This window comes from Fopius arisanus, unplaced genomic scaffold (assembly GCF_000806365.1).
Source record: "Fopius arisanus strain USDA-PBARC FA_bdor unplaced genomic scaffold, ASM80636v1 scaffold00037, whole genome shotgun sequence".
Taxonomy (NCBI): domain Eukaryota; kingdom Metazoa; phylum Arthropoda; class Insecta; order Hymenoptera; family Braconidae; genus Fopius; species Fopius arisanus.
The window spans coordinates 473,642-496,074 of NW_011887776.1; the positions used below are offsets into that span (position 1 = coordinate 473,642).

Sequence of the window (22,433 nt, forward strand, 5' to 3'; positions counted from 1 at the left end):
GCCATGAGAATAGGAACGAAACAACTGCAGTCTCCACTGAAAAAAAAAAATTTGTCAAATAAGTTCATGAGATAGATTATAATTAATTTATCTTGACGTCTGTCCTACGATTTTCGTTATCAAAAATCCCAAAGATGGGTGCAAAACGGACACCCTAACCTTTTTTTTATTTTCATTATTTTTTTTTTGTTTGAATCATAAAAGAAATACGGAATTAAACGCTTATATAAACAATTGAATATTATAGGACATAGATGTGGCTGTATAGATGGCGCTTGGAAAAATAAAAACTGATTCGTAAGCTGCCATTTTTCAATTAGGAAATACATGCAGAATTACAAAATCTAATGAATATTCAAAACCCAATGAATATTTAAATGAATTTGGAGGGTGTTCGTTTGCCCCCACCCGCCGAACAAAATATTTTCATCGACAGAGTTCGTCCCCTCTTGGGATTATATTCTGTGCCGTTTGAAAATGCTCAAGGACATTTCCTCGAGAAACAATTGATTTGTTCCTTGAGGTGTCCGTTTTGTCTCATCTCCCCCACTTACATGATCCATTCTCAGAGTGACGGGAACTTTGGAGAAATTATTGAAATTATTGAAATTATTAGAATTATTGGGTAAAATGGGGATTTTGGAGATACACGAATAGACTGAAGGAGGAGAATTGAAAATAGAGAGGGCAGAGGATCGAAAATCGGAACGAGATGGCTGCAACCTCCCCGCGGGATACTGGGTCTAGAAGTCTGCCCCACTATGTTCAAACCCAACGGACACCACAAGCCCCGATGTTACCCGACACAACCCGAAGTTCCCCCGAGTGTCTCCCCCGCACAGTTTACCCGACAGTCTCTCACGCCAAGTCGAGTTGTTCGGTCGTGTCTACTTGAGCTCTTAAAATTATCGAGGTGCGCGTTACACCATCACTTTTTTCCCCCCATTTTCACCAATCCCGTGACAGCCTTTTCATCCTCCACAGCCCCCCCTAATTAAACAATTAAAAAAAAAACCCCCAATCCCATTTGTAACCTGTAAAAACAGTGAGTAGTCCCGTCATGGTGTGACGCGAAAAATCCGTCATCCCGCGAAGTGAGAACTTTGTTAAATCGAGTGAAAATACAAGTCGACGAAAAAAAGGGTAAAAAAGGGTGAAGAAGAAAACGAACGGAAGTTGGATTTCCTGTATTCAACCCTTGGATATTAAACTCTCGGTTGCTATCGGTGAGGACACGGATCCTGTACGAAGGTAGGAATCAATACTCCATATTCCAATGTTTTTCAATGTTTCGGGTTTACGATGCGATGAGGTAATGCGTTAATGCGGTTGGAGGATTCTCGGGGGATTTTTGAGACGTGCAGAAGGGCCTGATGAATGTTGTACTCCTGGAAGAGGAGAAAGACAGATAAAAGGAGAAGAAAATTGAGCGTTAGAAGAGGGTTGCGTTGCGCATCCGCGAAGATGGAATTCGTCATCCATTTTCCCCCGGTGAGTTGGGGAAGGTCGTCGGCATGTAAGATCAATTCTCCGATAGGCTAGACTAGTATTTTGGTATTTGAAATTCCAACGGATAAATATTAGTGCCGATGGGACTCGACGATTTGTCAGGGACATTTTGGTGGATTGATGACGGGTTGAATAAACGAATGTTACCTGTGATACCGTTGTAACTGTCGTAACGTGAGTCGGTACATCGCGATATAGAGAGCACGTGTGTTCGAGGGGGATTAATCGATGAGTATTGTCGATCCACCAGGACACGTCCTTCTGTTTTAATAATGAGACACGTGAGGGCCTCTACCACGACAAATACAAATACATACCGAACGACCATCGGAAATAACTAATCTCCCAGAATTTTTCAAACGTCAGTTCATTGACCGGTACATTTGTTTTCATGCCAGTCTCTGGGGGACTCTCGCAAGAATTTTAAAACACTCTGTTTCAACGCCATTACATCTCTCATCTCCTCTTTGTTTGCCACCCCAAAATTTGTTGAATTCATCTGACTGATTCATTTGGAAAAGGGAAAAATCACACTGGCGCCAGTGGATTAAATGATTCCGAGAGCCTCGAAATTCCAGTCATTTCAAGTGGAATTAAGTGCTGGAAAAAAATTTCGAGACACTGAAATTCTCAAGGGCAATCGTGTCGTGCTTTTTGCACTGTTAAATTTCTCGAGCGCCCAACACAGGATCATTATTTGATACATGTAGATTGTTCTAATCGTCGCTAATTACTCAATCCTAATCAACACACCGGAATTGTCCTATCGGATCAACAGATCTCGGGAGACTTTCCATTTCCCAAGTCATTTTCGCTTTATTGTAGAAACTCATACGAGATTTTATTATCAGACAAAATTCTGAGATTAGAGACACGACTAATTAAACCCCTTGTTCATCACTCACTTTCTTTTTTTCGTCAATTCCCAACCTCGGTCATGATCCCGTTCAAAAATATTGTAAGGCACGCATTACTCGGTACAAATTAGACCATCCTGGTTGTATTCAATCACAACATGAACGAAGAAGCCATTCAATGCTAATTTTTCACTCACGTGGTGCATCATCCGCATAAAGCCCCATCATATTCCCTAATTAAAGCTTTATTCAATAAGAAAAACTCAGTATACCGTAATGGTAGAAATACCGGTGGTCACCGGGTACCGTTTACTCATATCGAAAAACAATCTCGTTTATACGATTGATTGAGAATCAGAATGAGAATGCCACACCGAAAAATTCATAGCAAGAGAGATAATTGCCGTAATGAGACCAAAGGAAAAAAAAAACGAAACAAAATAAATTTATCATTGAGTTTGAATTGAAGTCGACAGATCCCAATAAATGGCATTCCACATGCCTAAAATTGCGACAAAAAAAAATAATAAACGACGCATTTATGACCCGTACGGATCGGGAGTGTCATATTTTCCTTATTCACTTGATCCCAGTGTATGACACTGAAGAAACAGAAGAAATAAAGGATAAGACAGAGAGGGTAATGTGTAATACCGTTGCATACAGTGTGCGTCGTCACGTACTGGGTTTTGCTCATCGGCTGTTCTATGGAGTAAAGTTGAAAAGCATTCCCAGCTACTGTACACACAATATCACGCTGAGAATTTTTTATTTTGTCATTGAAAAACACTTGCCGCATCAAACGAGGAAGGGATTAGAGGGGAAAACCGATGGGGATGACGGAGAAGACCAGAATGTGCGTTGTATAAGCCACGAGAATAGCCGATGCCGTTACGACGTATTTCCAATTTTCTATCCAATAGAAAATAAAAGGAAAATAAAAAACCGGTGGTACAGCGGCGAGAAGAAAGCCACCACTTGTCTCCCTAAATAGTAATTACGGTGACGATGAGGGCCTGCTGGGATTTCAGATTTAGGGATAGAGTGGGAAAAACAATTACTACAAATCAGGGTTTTGTGGTTCTTGAGAGGATTTTAGAGTCACGGGAAGTCTTTAGGGAGATTCTCTGGAGAGATATTGACGTTAACGAGTCACGTTTTAGATCAGTGAGACTGATCTAGATAATCTTGGGATCTTCTGGTTTTTATATGTGATTCCTCAACGCTTAAATAGCACAAGCAATCGTCCTTTAATCGTTGTTTTGGTGATCTCGTGGATGTATTTTAAAATATACAACGGTAGGAGATAAGGATGGGGAGAGATGGATTTAATCGACGGGATGTGCAGGGTGAAAGTGAGACTTCTTTCAGATATCGATACGAATTTAGAAAGCCGACTTGTACCTCGCTCAGGCGAATGTTGGGCGATTTTCCAGGGGAAGAGGGACTTTAGTTTCATCGGGGTTAATCGTGAAAACCGCAGGGACGAAGTCAATCGTACTTCAGGTGTCGTGGATTATGAGTTTTGTCGTTTGTTTTCAACTTTTTTTATTATTTCTAACAACTCGGCAATTTCTAAAGGCGAGAACCGTCGGAGATGAAATCGAGGGATAGACGTAATTACACCGCTTGTGCAGGAGGCGGCGTCGATTACTGAGGTACAGACTTTTTGTAGTCGTGAAAAGAAAAATTGAGCACAAATTTTGTGACAATGTTGTGGAAATTTTCTAAGTCACCGCGAATTTATATGATTTTCATAGACCTGGAAGGTATACTCTCGATTTCGTTTGAAAATTCCTGCGAACAGTCCGTGAAATGAGAATTTATTTCTAACAGTCTCGGTTTCCCAGGAATTTGTCATTGAAAACTGTAATAAAATACGTCAGGGTACGTGTAAACCGAGCAAGAGAGAATTTCCAGTGGTACTTTCTCCGTTTATTTGTAATGTAAATATCAAGGTCAAGACAGTGACTTCACCTGCATTTTAATGTCATTCTAGTATTTTTTTATTTACCCATCCGGACGATAAGGATATTTATTATTTATTTAAATTGTTCGTTCGTTATCTGGAATGGGTCCGGTGGATGGCATTGGGGTGTATTTTTCGGTTTTATATCTAATTTTACTGTTGATATCAAGACGCCATCTTTATCCCCCATTTTTTCTAACACCCCGGGATTGAATATATCCATGTAAATTGATAAGCGTGACGACGAGGAGAGTTAGACATCGAGTCGCGAGGACAAACTTGAGTTTCGAGTATCAGATATCCGTTACCAAGTGTTTGGTATATACCTCTTGTATCTCAGGTGCGCCTTGTGTCCTTTCCACAGATTTTTTTTCCCCCCATTTCTTCATTTTTACCCCGCGTCCTATTGTCAAGACAACAGTTGTTCACACGTATTCGATGATTTAGTAAGTGTGTACACGCGATACCGGAAATCCCGTCACAATGAAATCCTCGACATGGAACACTGGCTCTTGCTATGGAATGACAAGTTTTACTGTTCAATTTCCAACTTTATTTCTAAAATATATCGAATCATTGGTCAGTTTAACTTTTGTGGAATGATTTCTCATTGTCACAATGAGAAACAGCTTGAGTATTGAGACACAGAGAATTATGATATGACCAGTGTCCAGGGTCTTGTGAAACAAAAGGAAAATGGCGAACAACGGGCTCTACCTGTTTCTCTCAACTCGAGCAAATCATCGTTAACTAGTGTCCTTGTTGGTGGTTTACGTTCTCCTCGATGGTATGGACAGGATAGAGACAGTAGGCAACCGGAAAATTGCAGTGAAAACTCACCGCAGTCGAAGAACTTGCGAAGACCCATAATTGCTGGTACACCCGGTGACTGGTGGATACAGCATAAAATTCCCTCTCCACCCTCTTTAAAGAAAAAAATTATTTCACTTCTCCATTCACAGTTGACTTATTATTATCGTTAATTCAATTTTCTTTCTCATAATTCAACCGAAGAAAATCGGCTAATAACGACTTCCAACGCGACTGCAATACTTGACATTTCCCCCTTGATATCGAAAAAGCGAAAGTATGATTAATCATTCAGTGAAGAAGGCATGTTGTATTGTTAATGCTGCACTCTGCACACCATCAGTCTCTCAGTTGGAAGTACAACATGAGTAGCTTCAACAGTTGATCTAATACCCACGATAACTGTTTGTCATGTTTTAAATAGTTGTATCTTATCAAAAACATGGTGAATATTATATTGGCTCTGTACTGGAAAAATCAAAAGGAGCATGATTTATTTTTTGTTCATACGACATATCGCCACGCCTTAGGCATAACATTTGAGAAAAAGAAATTAAACGCTAAATGTCTTTTACATCCAGCAACTTCCAACTGCTGGTGACGAATAGATAGCACGACTCCAAGGGAATTCAGGATTCATTCGCGGTGGATTTTATTTTATTCGGTGCACAACCCTAGAAGGCAATCGATAGCCAAGAGGATGAATCGTGAATCACAATCGGGGTGATATAAATGTGATTGGTACCAAGTGCTACAGATACTTTGGCAGCTGTCCTTTCTACCCTGGGAAGATTTATTTCCAACTGACCTGCTTAGCTCTTCTCCCCTGTCCCCAGCACGCACACCTGCAATTCGAAATACAGACAAAACGCATGCTTGAGATCTCTCTGGGCTTTTTTGGGGTATTTCACTCCCCGAACAATTCCGCATACCTGGGACGATTTTTACAAACGGAAGAAAAGGAAGAGAAAAAAAACGCGCGTTTATTTAATTTCAAAGGAATTCCTCGCTTTCATACGAAAATACCTCGTGGATAAAATTATTTCAAAAGAAGTAAATATGAAAAATACAACCAACTTGGATACAAATTACATGTGCATGCTGGGGGGACATTGACCCCCCGTCCTGGTCGGTCCTTAAACTGCAAAAACATACACGCGATACCGTTGGCACGAGTTGCTGGTGCACCTGACTCACTTCAAACTCGGCCCCATGTCAGGGGGAGGTATATATTTTCACTCACATGGAATTCCACCAATGCATCAGCGTGGCCCATCCTCGCCTACCACCAGGATATTCGCGTTATGAGAATATCACCGGTGTGTAGATCAAAAACTCCAAGAGGAGAAATTCTGTTTGAAGTCAGTAGATTAAGAGGGAATTATGTAAGAGGGCATGGAACACCCGGCATCAGGAACGCGTTTACTCTATACCACTTGCTCGTGTCTTTACACCAGGCACGTAACGCGCTTCCAAGAGAGGAGGTACTTGCACCAAGTTGTGTAATCCACCAGGTTAATGAAATATAAATTCAAATATTTATTCAACTCCCTGGTGGTGCAATTTTGGGGATAAAGCTCTGACGATTGCTCCTGACGAGGACGTGGTAGTAGTCTCCAACGGATATCCCTAACCTGGGGAGGAGAACCCTCATTGTCATTGTCATGGTGATTTCAACGTTAGAACTCCGTTATCGTACCACTCGTTGAGTTATTTTATCTGAAAATACTCGTGTTCGTGTGCACAGGAGGATGCGTGAGTCGTCAGTGAAAAATTACGTCTTTCACGCAGTTGAGGGCACCGCACCGAGACGCTTCAACACCAGAAGAGGAGGCAAGAGTCGGCCTCTGAGGTGCGCTCAACCGTTATGCAATTCAACTCAATTGCCAATGTGTGCTGGCTCAAAAAATAATAATAATCACAATAATGAGAATGAAATACAATGTGTGTATTTCGACTATACGAAACAACTACTGGGAATTCTGTGAGTTCGAAATGAGTAATTGCTAAATTCAGTCTTCCTTTATGGCACCTTGGTGATTTATCTTATCAATTCGTCATCAATGCCAATTGTTAAATACCGGAACTGATCAGGTGAAACTGAGTGAATCACGAATTCCTTTTGTTTATCCACCATCACGATGCATTCGATTGATATTGCGAATTCCTATAAGTGGAGAAAAAAAAATTCAAAAAGAGATTGAGAAAGTTTAGCGTGTGCAGGTGATTCCCACGATGTTGCTCCTCGGATGTTACGATGGATAAACCAGATGTATGTAGGACCGTACCATGAGGTCGAATGAAGACGAAAGTGAGGTCGTTTCTTACTCCCATTACCAGCCCCTTTATCATGCCTCAATAAAAATAAAATGTACGACATATGCGCGCTATTCGATGGAGTAAAAGCGGAAAATAGAGAGAGCCATAAAGGCGAGACTCAGTCGAGTGGAAGATTGCCAGATCCGACACTATCTGGCTTCTTTTCCTTGGTAGTCTTACCGGGGGTATCTCTATTCTAGTATATTCAACGGGAGAACGACCGATGGAATATGCGAATCGATCGGTGCCAGGCCAAGACACCCAGCCACTATTTAAACTCAGGATGATTCAATTGTAATCCCAGTCGGTGGTACATCAACGTGTAGATCACTGTTGGTTACTCTCGCTGGTGGTTCTTCAATCGGTTATGGTCCATTTAAAATCCAAGTCGCAAACACCCGCTGAGGTGAAAGGTATAATTCTAGCTGTTCGTACAGGCGAGCGTAATCATATGTAACTCTTGATGACGCTCACAGCCTCGGAATTCATCGGGTACAAACTCTCGTTTCCAGAAACTCGAGTTTTGCCTTTCCCCCAGGTGATCAACAGATCATATATGCACCCTCAAGGACGCTCACGCTACATTAGCGTAGGAATAAATAATTTCTTCTTTTTTTTTTCCCTCACGAAGTGCAAGACTGTTAAGTGGAGGATAAAAAATATGGGAAAGAATTTGTATGGGGGGAGAAAAAAATTGTACAAAAATGTTGATACTCCCCTTCGCTCCATGTTGGACACTGCTAAGTAACTGAACGTGGATTTGCTCACTCTGTAGGCGTTTGTGTGAGATAAGAGAATGTCTCCTCTCGAATCCGAGCTACTGGAGTACTGTTTCTTGTTTTTTTTTTTGCTTCATTATTCCATAATATCACAATCCTCCTTTCTATACTGCAGCACTTAGGCGGTGGTGAATGAAGGTACATTGAGTGTTGCCGGAAGTCACTGAAGAAAAAAAAATTATCATCCAATCCGTGAATTTATGGCAGTTTAGACACACCCACGTGAATTTCCATTCGCGTCTAATGTTAATCGATTCATATCACCAATTAGGAAATTTCTTTTGGATAATTCCATTATCAATTGGTGATTTTTACGGTGGATGTCCAGTGATTGAATTAATTTCAAGTTCTGGTTGTCGGTGGAGTTTGTGCTGATGATCGTACCTTTAGCAGACACTCCTCATCTTCAGACACGCGATGCTCGTTTGATTTTCAAGGTGCCTTGGTGTATTCATGAGTGGTTAGAACTAACGGAGTGGCACGTTGCTGAACGAGCAATAATAAATGGACGCTAAAATCTACGCTAGTTACTTCCTATAACTAGTCATACCATTTCCTGGGGCTGCTTTTTTTTTCTCAATATACCTGCGACACACCCATCACGCATTTTTTTCCCTGACAATCACTAAATGTACACCTGCTTGAAGACTGAAGTGCCGGAATTTTTTACAGTTCGGTGGCACATCCTTACTCATATCCGAATATTCGAATTTTCGATTAATTATTTTTTCAACAATTGACAATGGAGATGGATTTGGCTTATGGAAATACCTGTGGGTCGTAATCGAATGATTGTTTCATAGCGTATTTTCAGGGGAACTGTAAATTATAGAATATTTCTCACGAGCGGTGGAAAGAATATCTAATGTTAGTGAAGTCGCTGAGCGCTCTCGACTCCCAGCTAATTATACACTAACGAATGGAAATCTGAGTCTCGCGATGCGTCGCGTAGCGGATAGCCTCGTTTAGACTCATCCAAGGTATTCAAGACATAGTCCTCCTTTAAAAGGCTTCAAAACAAAAATTATATCGAGATAATGCTCGCCTCTGAGCCCATTCCGTCCATAATTGGACGCGTCGATTATAATTTGAAAAAAAAATCTGTATAAATTCCCAATAAAATGGGAATTAAATCTCAGATGTAAATGTCTACATGTGTGAGATTGAGATTTGTGTGATGGTTTCAATGCACTTGAAAAATGGGGATGGAACGAAAATCGGTGGATAACCGGTCTTCTATTTCCCCAAAGTGGCTAGGAACAATTCAGGGAGATCTCTTCCTCTCGCCTGGTGTTATACCTGGTTTTATCCACGTAATGCTACTCTACCCTGAGCACTGTTTCTGAACTCCTGGCGTGCTCTCTCGGACCCTAACGAGCCGTGGGAATGAACCAACCAAGAGTCGACATGGGATAACGATCGACTAGGGTGCAGCTTGATATTCCCCCCGGTGGCTTCCAATTTACATTCGCAGACGCCCCTTACGTAATTCACGCCCGACGCGATCGACCAGCAATTACAGAGTAATCCCACCCTCGTGGTACTCAGGTACCACCCAAAATAGCATCAAGTACTTTGAATTCACTCGAACATAAATTCCTCTCCTACAAATTCATTTTCAATATCCAAGGGTCCATCAATTCATCATCAAACATCGACTCACCACTCCCTGATCAATTTCTCATCAACGAAATTATCATCCGATCATTCTCCAGTGATTATTCTAACTCTACTCCAAATTTTAAATCCAACGGAATTCACGATTTCAACTATTGATTACGATCTTCAACTTTGATTTTTGGGGGTGAATAATTTTTGATCCGGTATTTATTCATTTTTTTTTTTTAATTTCGTACGGGGAAAGGATGACGCAACGAAATACACCTTTGGAATCGGAGCAGGTTGTTGAAGAGAAGCGCGTGAGCACAAAGTTGTACTCTTCTGTGTGTTGTATCCAGTTTGTTTGAACACGCAGACTTTCACCGATCGCACGAGTAACAAGAGATCTACCCAACTCATTGGCCCATATTAGGTGCTCCGCAATATTTTCATTGGCAAATCAATGAAATTATGCCACCCATGTTCTATTTAATCCGGACGGTTACTTGGTCGATGCACTACCGCGTATCGCGATAATGAGATAAGTACAATATTGAGTTTTATATCCGTTGTCGTATGGAGGATATCAAATGTTATGGGAAAACACTGGTCTCAGACCATCAACGAGACAGCCTGATTGTTGCCATTCCCCGTAATAATTCTAACGGTTTATTGAGAGTCGCAGAGAGCCGGAGCAGTTGCGTTTTCTCAGAAAGTCACTTTGTGGAAAGCACTCTTCTACCGTTCTTACGGAAGAAACGAGAAGACTAGACAAACACATATTCAACATTTTCGTATGTAAGAGATCGCCCGTGAGACGCCAGAAGTTCAGACTGCGCTCGGTAAAAAATTACGTTCAACCACGAAGATTCACTGAATATAAAAAAAATATTCCCTTGGAAATTTTGAAAGATGAGAATATCCCGATAGATAACTTTCTTTTTACCCCCCAAAAAAAAATGACCTCAAATGTTTTATCCAGTAAAAAAATGAGGATAAATTTCCGGTTAATTTCAATGAGTAGAAAGTAATTTCAAACAATTTTCAAACAATGCAACTCTCGGCGATATGTTCACGGTTGACAGTCGTTATCACGTCATTTTTATTATCATTTTGTGGCCCTCGTTAAACGACAAACTTCGTCGATTAAATCGTCATATAATCGGCAGATATTATTCTCCATAAATGGCAAGACGTACTTGTGTGTGTGCCAATCCAAATAGCCAGTTGCGTTATACTTCTGTTGCAATTCCCTTATTTCTCCACTTAATTCACCAAGATGAAGTGGAAAGTTATTAATGGTCAGGTGATCGCCTGTTGACCAATTCGGGAGATGAAAAAAATCCACGTCAAGTGTCAGTCGCTGAATAAAAGCCAATGAGATCATTATCACGAATTAACTTGACAATTCGTTAGAGAGCAATAGTGTCAGCAGAACAATGAAATCAGGTCGGCCTTAATGACTTCACCGGTGTATTTTGACGGTGTGCCCGATTCAGCTGCCATACTTGGTGAGGAATTTTTTATTGCATTACACACTATCACTTTACAGTGCACCGAGTCATCCAGATGACTCTGCAATGTGCTAATTTATCACCGGTGAAAGGGGGATAAGTCGGGATTGGAAGGTCATGACAATGGACGAGACGAGATATCGCGATGAAAATAGTAGACGACTGATCAAACGAATCCTTTCATCTATGGAATTTATACATACACATATGTAACACCACTGTATGCAAATTGATGGAAAATTAATTTCGTAATACCTGTCGGTGGAGCAGTCATGCGTCAAGGTCATCTCTTATTTCATCCCAGTTAGCGAAGCAATTTTTTTTTTTCTCTCTCAACTCATAGGGAAACAATAAAATAACACGCAATAATTGATGTTTCTTCGAAGCGTTACGTGCCGATAAAGAGATAGAGAAAAAAAAAACATTCTTCCCATGATATCACCTGTGTCGACTCTGTAATACCTAATCGGAATGCAGCAATTCCGACAATGTCGCTCGGGCATTTATCGGTTTTCTTGTCGTTGGCCAGTGCAGTTTTCCCACGATATCGTTTCTCTCCCTCATATTTTTATCCCATTCGATTACCCCTGGTGATTCTTTCGCAACAAATATATATACACCTAATGTCCAGGCAAGTCAACAAAACCGAAGAGAGATGTGAATTTTTTTTTATACTGTTGGGGGCAATGCAATGAGCTTCTGCTGACTCCTGGAGTGATGAAGTACCGAGAGCATCGTGTACACATCTGTGTGTCTCGGTGCATCTTCAGGGCGCCACTTGGCGCCGTCCGGGATTCAGTAATTGCCACCATTCCATCCATCCCGACAGGATGCCTGTTTTTGAGTATTACTCGGAAATATTGTCAGTGGATTGTGGAATTTTCGTGGTTAAATTCCAAATTTATTAAGCGATGGCTCTAGTACATCATTGAACTCTGCAACAATGTTGTAGCAACCTACCACATCGCGTGCCAACGCGTCAGTCACGAGTCACCAGTGACATGTCGAGGCCGACAATTATTTAACGCTCGTCGGCTCTATCTGTCTATTAAAGAATTTCAATTTTCCATTTGCACATGGGGTGGGATAAATAAACAGATTGTTGGAAAAATGCCATTCTATTTGCGAGGAATTTTTGAAGTGACCTTTTGAAGATATGCCTGGCGATTGGTAAAGGTCATACTGCGTGAAGGGTTTGAGAACACCATATGGTTTTCAAATGCTCGGGAGAAAAAGAAATTCAAGATTTTACGGTGATGGGAGGAGATGAAACTGGCGGACCCACGCGAGGGCCTCAGTCGACCTTCGGCTTCGAAGGCCACTACAAGAATGAGAGAAAAAAATTGAGAGAAATATAATCGAGAGAAGGAACCATGTGGGTACGGATATTTTAAAAATTCGTGAGCCACTCTCTTCAGCATTACTTTCCCCTTTTTATTTATCTAGAGTTACTAGCTCGAAATATCAGTCGAGGGAGGAATACGAGGGGAAAAAATATTAAGATTGAATTACTCGAATTTTTTAAACCATCTGTATTAACCAACAAAGAGGGAATTTTTATTTATGTGTTGTGTGTTGCACGCGAGCAATTTTCCATCGCCGTTTTCACAGCAATTGCGATATTTCAATGGGAGTGCATTGGTAATGAGTATAAATAGGTGTGGTGGATAAAAAATAAGTGGAAATGGGTGGGAGAGAGAGGATGATAATACACGACGAATCCGTGATTCATCCTTGCGACTGGTCCGGTCCCGTGTGGCCTTGAAAGGTCGAGGCCTGCTACCACAACAAGAATGCTTTTGCTTGCTCTACCCTCTGGTCATTCGGTCACACCAACGTTACTCAATCATTCAATCTTTTTTTCCACCCAAAAAAATAGACAGTCACCATTCTATTTTTATTGGTATTTTTTGGAAATTTTACCTGTGAATTCCGTAAAATTCCATTCACCGGTTTTTTTTCCAGTTTTTTCATCCAGTGAATTTCTTCATAATTTTCGCGATGATTTTCATTGGAATAGGTCTAGTCATTTTTTAAGCGAATAATTTCTCGACCGGTGTACAATCGCCTATATAACATCGGCCTTTTCAGCCTCGAGCACACGACGCTCTTTTCTATCTCTATCTATTACTTCTCGTACTTCACCATTTGATCGGTTAAATTCGCGGAGGAATTTCTGCAGTCACCGAGGATGACGATAAATCATAAAATCGTACATGCAGAACGCGAAGCGCGATATGCGCGCAAGCCACACTCGATCTTTCTTTTTTTTTTCTTTAAATAAATTTTAAAAACTCATAGAAGTTTATGCTTCTTTTTCCGCTTTTATGTCGTCCCGCTGCTTTTATTTCTCCATCTTGGGATTGCACAGGACACTTGCACGGAGATGAAAATTCCACCATTTGCGGCTATTACTCATGTTCCCCATCAGTTTCAATGGATTTTTATCCCTGGGTTATGATTTTTACAGAATTATCATCACGAACGAAATGGGTTAGTGATGTATTGCGTGATGTAGACTCCAGTAGGCCTCATGGTCATATACTCAGGCCATAACATCTTTAATACCAATGTACACTCGTATGTGCAGGTTACAGAGACGTGAACCCGACCATTACCAAGAGTGGATGCCCCGGGGTGCGGGTAAACGAGTAGCTCGATCGAAAAGTTCCATCATCAAAAGGGAAAGAGGAAATAATCCGTGAAAAGGTGAATAAAATGCCATATAAAGCGAGAGTTATCCTCGGGGAGATGATCCGAGAATTTCCGGTGCTCACGCCATTATCGATAATCATCCGGTGGTGAACGCCGATTGAAATCGATAACCATTTTTTAAATTTTATTTTGCTATTTCAACGGACCAATTGCTTCAATACTCAAGTGATATCGACATCACCATCCATTACTCACCAAATTGTGACGCAATTTTTCATTTTTACCGATTTTACGATTTTATTCCTCATATTCTTGAACATGTCTTCTCCGGGAAAATGCGTCAAGCGAATTGCGCAATCGGTTATCATCGGATTCGTTGATGAGGGGTTTCAGGTGAGAACTTGATGGGATTCTGGTGATACCTTATGTGTACATGGACATATTTGAGGAAAAAAAAATGGTTTTCATCATTTTTTTATTCAAACAAAAAGATGTCATGTGATAGTCAGGTGCGTGGAAGGAAATCAACTACTGGAAATCTTAGCGGTTGACTTTTGTTCTTCACTTCAGGTTTTTACCTTTCAACTTGCAACAATACCTCCTTGTCCACTGACAGTGACGACTAGTTCTCCAATCGTCAAACACACCCACGTTAAATTTCAATAATACATTTCCCTCCAAAAGTTTCTAATTTCATCCAGAGATGAAAACTGTTAATTCAGTGATCACCAGTTGGCAATACAACAATTATAAATTTATAGCCTACCATTTCCGGTCTCATTTCTGTATTTCCGGTGTGAGAACAGAATGAGAAAAAAAGAAAGAGAAAGACAAATATACAGCAATGGCATATTCTCATGTGAAGCATATGTACACGGGTCAGGGACGTTAATACGGGAGTGGAAAAAAGAACGTCCACCGTTACTTTCCGGTCCTTTCACTCGGGAAGCCCGCGAAACCGGATTGTTTTCGACTAATCGTTTTTTTTTCCTCCATCTTCACAAAACTCGTAATTTTTCGGTTCTCAATACAAAAGGAGTCATTAAGACAACTATCCAAGTGGTACCTCCCACCACCTCATCTTCCCCCGAAATTTTCCGGAAAACTCTTCAAGTTCTTAAAATTCATAAAAACATCACCAATACGAATAAAAAATAGGAACTTCACCGGAATATTTTGTACCCTGAAATTGAATTGAAATGAAGTTCTCACCTGAGTCAAGAGACATTTGCGGTGGAGAGGAGATGGGTATTGGAGAGAATAGGGATAAAAGTGGGATGTCTGAAATATAGAGAAGACAAGTTATAAGAATGAGAGAGGTAAGGAGCAAAAGGCGAAGAAGGCATCCCGTCGTTACGGCATTAACGCATACAAGTGTGCTGAAGAGCTCCTGGTGGTGTGGGCAAATGGAGAGAGAAGAAGATAGCAACATCAGCTCAGAAGAAGGTTGTGCCTTGTAAAAGACGTAAACGCGGTCGACGAACCTATCTTTCCACTTCCCTCGCTATTCCATGAGCCGACGAAGGCCTGTACACATGGACGATTCGTCTTTGTTGAGGAACAAGAGAAGATGCCTACAATAAAATGAATAAAATGAATATACGGTTTTCTCTGAGAGCGGAAGAGCCAAGGGTGGGTGGGATGAGGTGGTGAGGGGTTGGGTAAGAAGAGTTGAAGGTGGATAATATAAATCCAAGTGGATAGACTGTGCAACCAAGAGTGCTGACACCTCACGGTTGTACGTATATTCGTACCTCGCTTTATCATTCATTCCTTTAGTCCTATTTTGCTGGACCACGCGACCCATGTGTATGCGTTTTATCCACAAACCAAAACACACAAACCCTGTGTACTAGTCTCAAAGTGAGCATTAAAATCTCCCTAGTACAATTAACTGCCGCTTAATGTCCGTCCTACGAATTTATCGGCTTCGTCGCGCGCTTTATTTTACGAGCTGACTGGTCACTCCATGGTAAATCAACAGCCTCATTGACCCTGCACACTTTATGCCCTTGGACTCGAATAGGTATCCAACTTTTAGGTATGATCTGTCTGATCGATCAGTTATTCATTCACACTATTCCCACTTCTAATCATTCATTAATTCAAATCTTACGGTACCTCCCTGCGCTCTACACTTATATTTTTCAATCCGGAGAGAAATCTATGATAGGTTATCAATCAATTCGTGAATTAATTATTTCTTTTGTCTATATCCTATTGTAACAAAAATTAATAGGATTTTTTTGATGATTCGTGTGTTCCTCGGGATTTTTCAAGGTATCGTCACGCATTTCACTGAGGCGTTGGAAGATTCTATTCGAGAGTAAGAAATTCACGGTGAAATTGGTGTACACTTGCTAATGAATTTACTGGTCTCACCAGTAGCTCGTGTAGAACAAAAAGAAATACCAAGGGAAAAAGAAAGGTAAAACACTTGTTTGAAAGAGACACGGGCTTTTGTTGATAGAACATCAGGAAGTCTCAAGAATATAACGCAATTCCATTCAGAACAAAACCCAACAATACTCCGGATAATTGCATTGCCCAATTATTACGTATAATTCGTGGAAACGAGGGGTATAGCCCATTGAATATATTCGCAATATTGTGCTCATATTCGTGTGAGAATGGATATGATGATGACTATGTTTCGGTTAGTTTGAGGTGTGTATGTTGGGGAGCGAAACCAGACATAACACTTCTTTGTATGAAATGAATATACCACAGTATTGCATAATGTCTCATGTGGAAATGAGGGATTTAGCTCGTCGCTCTTTTATCCTCTGCGGTTGGCTCTCTTGTTCTCTCCTCCCTGCTTTTTTATTTTCATCGAATTTGAGTGCCATGTCTGGAGATCAGTTGAATGATATTCTACTCCCAATGTCTCAGACATGCACCACCAGATTTATTTTCCATTATTTGAAATGATTCTTGCCAGGACTATCTTGATTGCGATTCAGATTGATAATTGGAGATGAGTCATTGCCGGAAGTGAGAGAAATCTGGGTGGATTAACCAGCGGTCTCGATGGCAACCATCAGAACGAATTTCTCTGTGCTTTAACAGGATTATCATGAAAATCATTGGCAAATTTGTATTCACGAGTGGCGTCAGAGAGGCTTGACGTGATCCGCCCTTCCGGTTCTCGAATCGGCGGACAAACGTTGGTATACAAGAGGTAAACTCTCAAGTCAACAAGGAACGAAGCGTGTCGAGGCGTGTATACGAGGCCGTATCGATGCAAATGTACCTGGTGGGTATCCAACTCGCCGTGTCCGAACATGAAAATCCCCCAGCGATTGTAATAAATCCAGGCTACCAGACTTCGTCTCAAAAACACCAACTGGCGATTCATTTCCTCAACGCCATCAATGATAAATTCCTTGTGAAAAAAAAAAGTTGTGACTGATGAAGGGGAAACGAATATCCATTGAAAAAGTTACTGATGCACCTGTCAGAGGAACTGAGTCACCAGAATATCGAAGGTGTACATTAATCTCAGACAATACGTACGATAATATCCAGATGGAGATACGAATGACGTATGGGACACTCTGCATCAGCTACTGGACGTTTAATTTTTCAAATGGTGTCACATTTTTTTTCCCCGTCCTGCCGTGATGTGGCCCGTTATCCCTGAGGAAATAACACTCTCGTGATACAGATTCGTCTCGCTACTGTCCTCGTACGGATGATGCATGTCATCACCATTTCCCCGGGTTAAATTCCATTAAAAATGAATATACCTTATCGCACACCGTAAAGTGACATATCCCTGAGTTATTCACCGTAATGTACTTCCTTATCATCATGTCGTTGGGTACCGTTTTTTTAAATGACTCTCGTCACTTTTCTCTCAATTTTCACACTAGGCTAATTAAATGAGTTACAATATAATGGTAAACATCTGAGGTACAACGAATGTCGATTAACGTGTGGGCGATAAAGACTGGTGGAAAATGAACTACTGGTGACAGTCAAGTCCTTTCCATTCCCTCTGGTACATGTATCGAGAGAGCGGCTTTTTCATTCATTAGAGAAATTATATTCAATCAGAATAGCTCAAACTGGGTCAACTGGAGTCAACTGAAACGTCATTATAGTCGTTATCTTGGTTTGAACTTCAACCCAATTATCAGAAGAATTCATTAAACGCAATTATTCATTATTGAAAATGAGAGATATCTTTTCGCTTAGTTAAAATCAATTGAGGAATAATGGAAAATTACGGCTCTGGTTAATGCAATAGAACTCAACGATTTGACAGCTATAACGCACACCTGAAACTCGTACACTGGAATAATATTCACGGTCCAGTTATCGTTGGGATTAGAGTCGATACCATCCACCGGAAGCAATATTAGTTCAACCTCGTGTTTTTTTTTTATTTTCAACTTGGTTATGGAACGTGTATTTACTGGACGAGTGCTAAGTGATCGTTTGTAAATGGTTTACAACCCAGGGGAAGAAGGCCTCTGGCAACGACAAATGATTTCACCGATAAATTCATTCGAAAGAGATCCGTTCTTCGAGGCGCAGTTGTTGAGGTGCTCCAGAAAACACACAGCTATAATGCAAGATGTATACGACGAGAGGAAGGCATAAGACATGGACGTTTATTATTATCCTTTTGCCTTGACGTCCCACAGAACAGCGAGGTGGTATATGAATGAAAGAAGCGATAGGCACACTGCCAGGAAGTTTATAAATAATCGACGGGGCTGCCCTCATCGCTTCATCGGGATTTCTGTTGTAAACAAAATCGTGGACCATCCAGTATTTCGTGGTGATCATCATCACCAGTTACCATTTTCTCAATTTTTTTTTTTTTCGCACACTTCGCACACTCGAAGTGAAAAATCCGGTAAAAGGTACGTAAATATCGGGTTCCGTTAATTTTTATGGAAATATCACGATAAAAATTATAGAACACACCGTAAATGGTGAGAAGGGCTCGGTAATAAGTACGCAACTGCTCTACATTTTTTACTGCGCATTTATTTTGACTCAGGAACTGCCCACCTTTTGTTTTTTTTTTATTGAATTTTTGCTTTGAACGCATGATAGACTGACAGGGTTTTTTTAAAATTAATTTGGGATTGCAGTTGAATTTTTTAAATTGAAGTTTCATGAGAAATTTTTTCTTGATGGGATGAAGAGAATTTTAGGAATAATGATTCTCCATTGTAATGACACGGTCGATGTGTTTTGAGAGCTCGATATGATCTCACTCCACAACTTACTGATGAATGAATAATTAGGAGTGACAGGTATAACCTGGGCCACCATGAGCGTACCAAGACGAAAGGAAGAACAATCGGGAGCACGTGTTTGATGTACATCATGTAAAAGTGAAAAAAAAAAAAAATAAGAGCAGAGAGTAATAAATAAATTGAAAAAGAGGATAGACTGGCGCCATGGGGCGAAGTCAGCCATCAAGAGTCATGTTCATTTGTCTGGTTCTCTGATCTGCTTTGAGAGTACGGGTCTCACTGATGTGACGTGGCCAAGCTGAATACTATAATCCCCTGGGGCATTATATTTCTGGAATACGCCTTGCTGGAGATCTCGTCAAAACAATTCCAAGAGTAACCAGAATTTTCAGGGTCAATGTATCCAAAACGAGTGCAGTCGAGTACAAATTTTTCGCATACACTCGTTTGCATAATTCGTTTGTACATTGAACATGTGTGTATCAGACCTCGAGCTCTGGTCGTAAAAGAAGTTGCTGAATGTAGCTCCAGCTTAACGGCAGAATATCAGAGGCCAAACGTTTAAAATACCTACCATTCTGGATCAGAAATCACTGGAGAGAGACACGGATGAGGGTAAAAATGATAAGAGTGGGCAATTATAAGTGCGTATTTACAGTGTGTTACACTGGGATGCATTAACGGTAAGTCGATGAGGAATACGTATCGGGTTAATTCTCTCGACTGATAGAATGTATCCGAGGATGGACACGCGTACATCCGAGCCAATCCATTCAAACCATCCACCTCAATCTCCCAGCATACACTCATGTGCTCTCACGTTTAGAACCACGCATAAGTTGTAATCATACCGATTGCTATCGGAATACATTAATTGTTGGCTATAATTGTGCATCTTGTACCATTAATTATACCCAGAAAGTAATGAAAATTGATGAGCGATCGTACGAGAAATTCAACCAGTGCTCGTGCAATTGATGTGCAATTGATGTACAATTGATGTGCAATTGATGTGCAATTGATGGGCTATTTATGTCATCTACCTTCATCCGGTGTTTATGTGTCAGAGAAATGTCAAATGGAAAAAGGTAACACTTCTGGATATGATAAAAAATATCAGATAAAGATTGCGGGGACAAGGACACTCGGTGGAAGACCTTCGACCCGTCTCATTCGTCATTAATGTAATCTCTTGGAGTGACCAAGTGTTTATTATGGAGATGGCTTGGTAACATGCGCCAGAACCGATGTCTTGCCACGGGCCCTTTCGTATAATTAATATGACAACGACTTTGAGCATGCAGACTCTCGATTAAATACCTCGTGCAATTCCACCGAGAAGCAGCATGTGTTTATTTAAAGCCACGTAAGGATGCATTTATTCGATAGTATAATATTCCAATGGGGTGTTCCTGTTGCACATGCAAGAGTTATGCGCACTCCAGGGTAGACCATGTTTATACGATCATGAAGCGACTGAACACTGCGAGGGGATGGACAAAGATTTATCTCGATAATTTATGATTTTTTTTTAAATCCCCTTTTTCTACCTCTTTTTATCCAACACCTGTAAATCCCCTTCTTTATTGTGGCCAATTAGAAAAAATTTCAACTGCATGATTGATACCGGTTAATAATCTGAGATAATCTATGTATTTCGATCGTCGAATTTGTCTTCAATGTCAGTGAGACTTGTAAATAATAATAAATCGTAATAATAAATCGTAATAATAATCGTCATAAATATAAAAATCGTTATAAATCATCAACTCAAAAACCAAACGATAAAATGAAGAATTGAACAGATTTTTATCGATAAGAGGCTGATAATCAGTGGTGATCGATTAGTATCGAAATCCAATAGTTAACGTCTGTTGAAATCTCAATCAAGGTGGCATTGTCCTGGAGTAATGGGAGAATTGAGGGAGAGGGCTTTTGAGGGTGAGGAATGGAGGTAATGAATAAAGGAGTGAGAAGCAAATAGAGAGAAAAGTGCGCGAGGATGAAAGGAGCACGAGCACGAGGAGTCCCTCTTCTCTGAGAGTAGAGGGCATCGCCCCGACCGTGACCTAGCCACCGCTTCTTCTCGTACTTTCGGCCAGAGACGTCTCGTGCCCACGTTTCCCCCATCCACATTATATATCCTTCTCACTTCACCGCAAGTGTACATACACACTATTTCATCGGTTATACCGTGGATTGCAAGGTATCCACATGCTCAATCCATGAGACTAGCCGCGTAGAAATACATGAACGTTTATGTATTTACCACGGAGCGGCTTCTGCAGCCACGAGAAGTCGTGGCTACTACACCGTGTACCATCGCCCCTCTTTTTTCAACTTTTATTATCTTCCTTTTATATTCTCTTTTTTTTCTCTCTCTCTCTCTCTTTATTTTTACATTGGGCATTTGCGTTCCGTTTCTTTATTCATTCTCTTTATTCGTTTTCTTTTTATCCTACGTATTTCATCCACTTCTACGGTCTACAATGTACACGTGTTTATGATTTTTTTTACTCCGAGGTTACATTTTATATCTGGAAAAATTCCAATTTCTTTGGGGAGTGAGAATTTAACAACTGAGTGAAATCCTTTGGCTGATGAATTCATGGGGACGTTTGTTGCCATCGATTTATTTATGGTAGCAACTCGTGACTTTAACGATTGTTTAAGCGTTTGGGAATGGTAAATAAAAATGAAAGCGGAAATTAATGAAGAATTATCATGCAGAATGAAGATGTTGGGGGTAAAAAAGTAGTTTATTCGCGTTGAGATCTTTTGAGACAGCTTTATTACCCGGGCCGGATGTAATTTTTCTTTATGAACTCGGGGCTCGTGTGGAATTGTAAAAATAAATTCAAAATGTATGTGGAGGTAATGGACCACCACAATTGATGCACCCGCAGTGGATTGAGAGAAGGTGAAGCCAGAATAAATGAAAGTCCACTGATGATGAGTATTCAGTCCGGAATTGAGCCGATTTTCGGGTGAAATTATGATTGGATTCAGCTGTACGGAGATTGCCATTGAATTTTCACCCCGACCAGTCGATAAAAATAAATGATATTGAGAGTGCATGAAGCAGGTGTAATTGAATTTTATTTTTCAATGCATAAAGTGTCGGTTATAGTGCATGTACTCGGGACCGGGAATACTGATCAATTGCAACGGTCGTCTCGAGGTCAGGTGAAAAATTATCATTACTC

General features: G+C 40.6%; 1 protein-coding gene across 4 annotated transcripts in view; it reads left to right on the forward strand.

Annotated features, from left to right (window-relative positions):
* Positions 1 to 867: 867 nt before the first annotated feature.
* smash (smallish) overlaps positions 868 to 22,433 on the forward strand; it is a 35,493-nt gene continuing 13,927 nt past the window's right edge. For 2 of the 4 annotated variants that reach the window (XM_011304251.1, XM_011304254.1), the window contains exon 1: positions 868 to 1,251. The gene's annotated coding sequence lies outside the window, so the exon portion shown is untranslated. Of the gene's footprint in view, positions 1,252 to 13,975; positions 14,066 to 18,800; positions 18,886 to 22,433 lie in introns of those variants that run through there. The other 2 variants (XM_011304253.1, XM_011304252.1) reach the window with 2 other exon arrangements.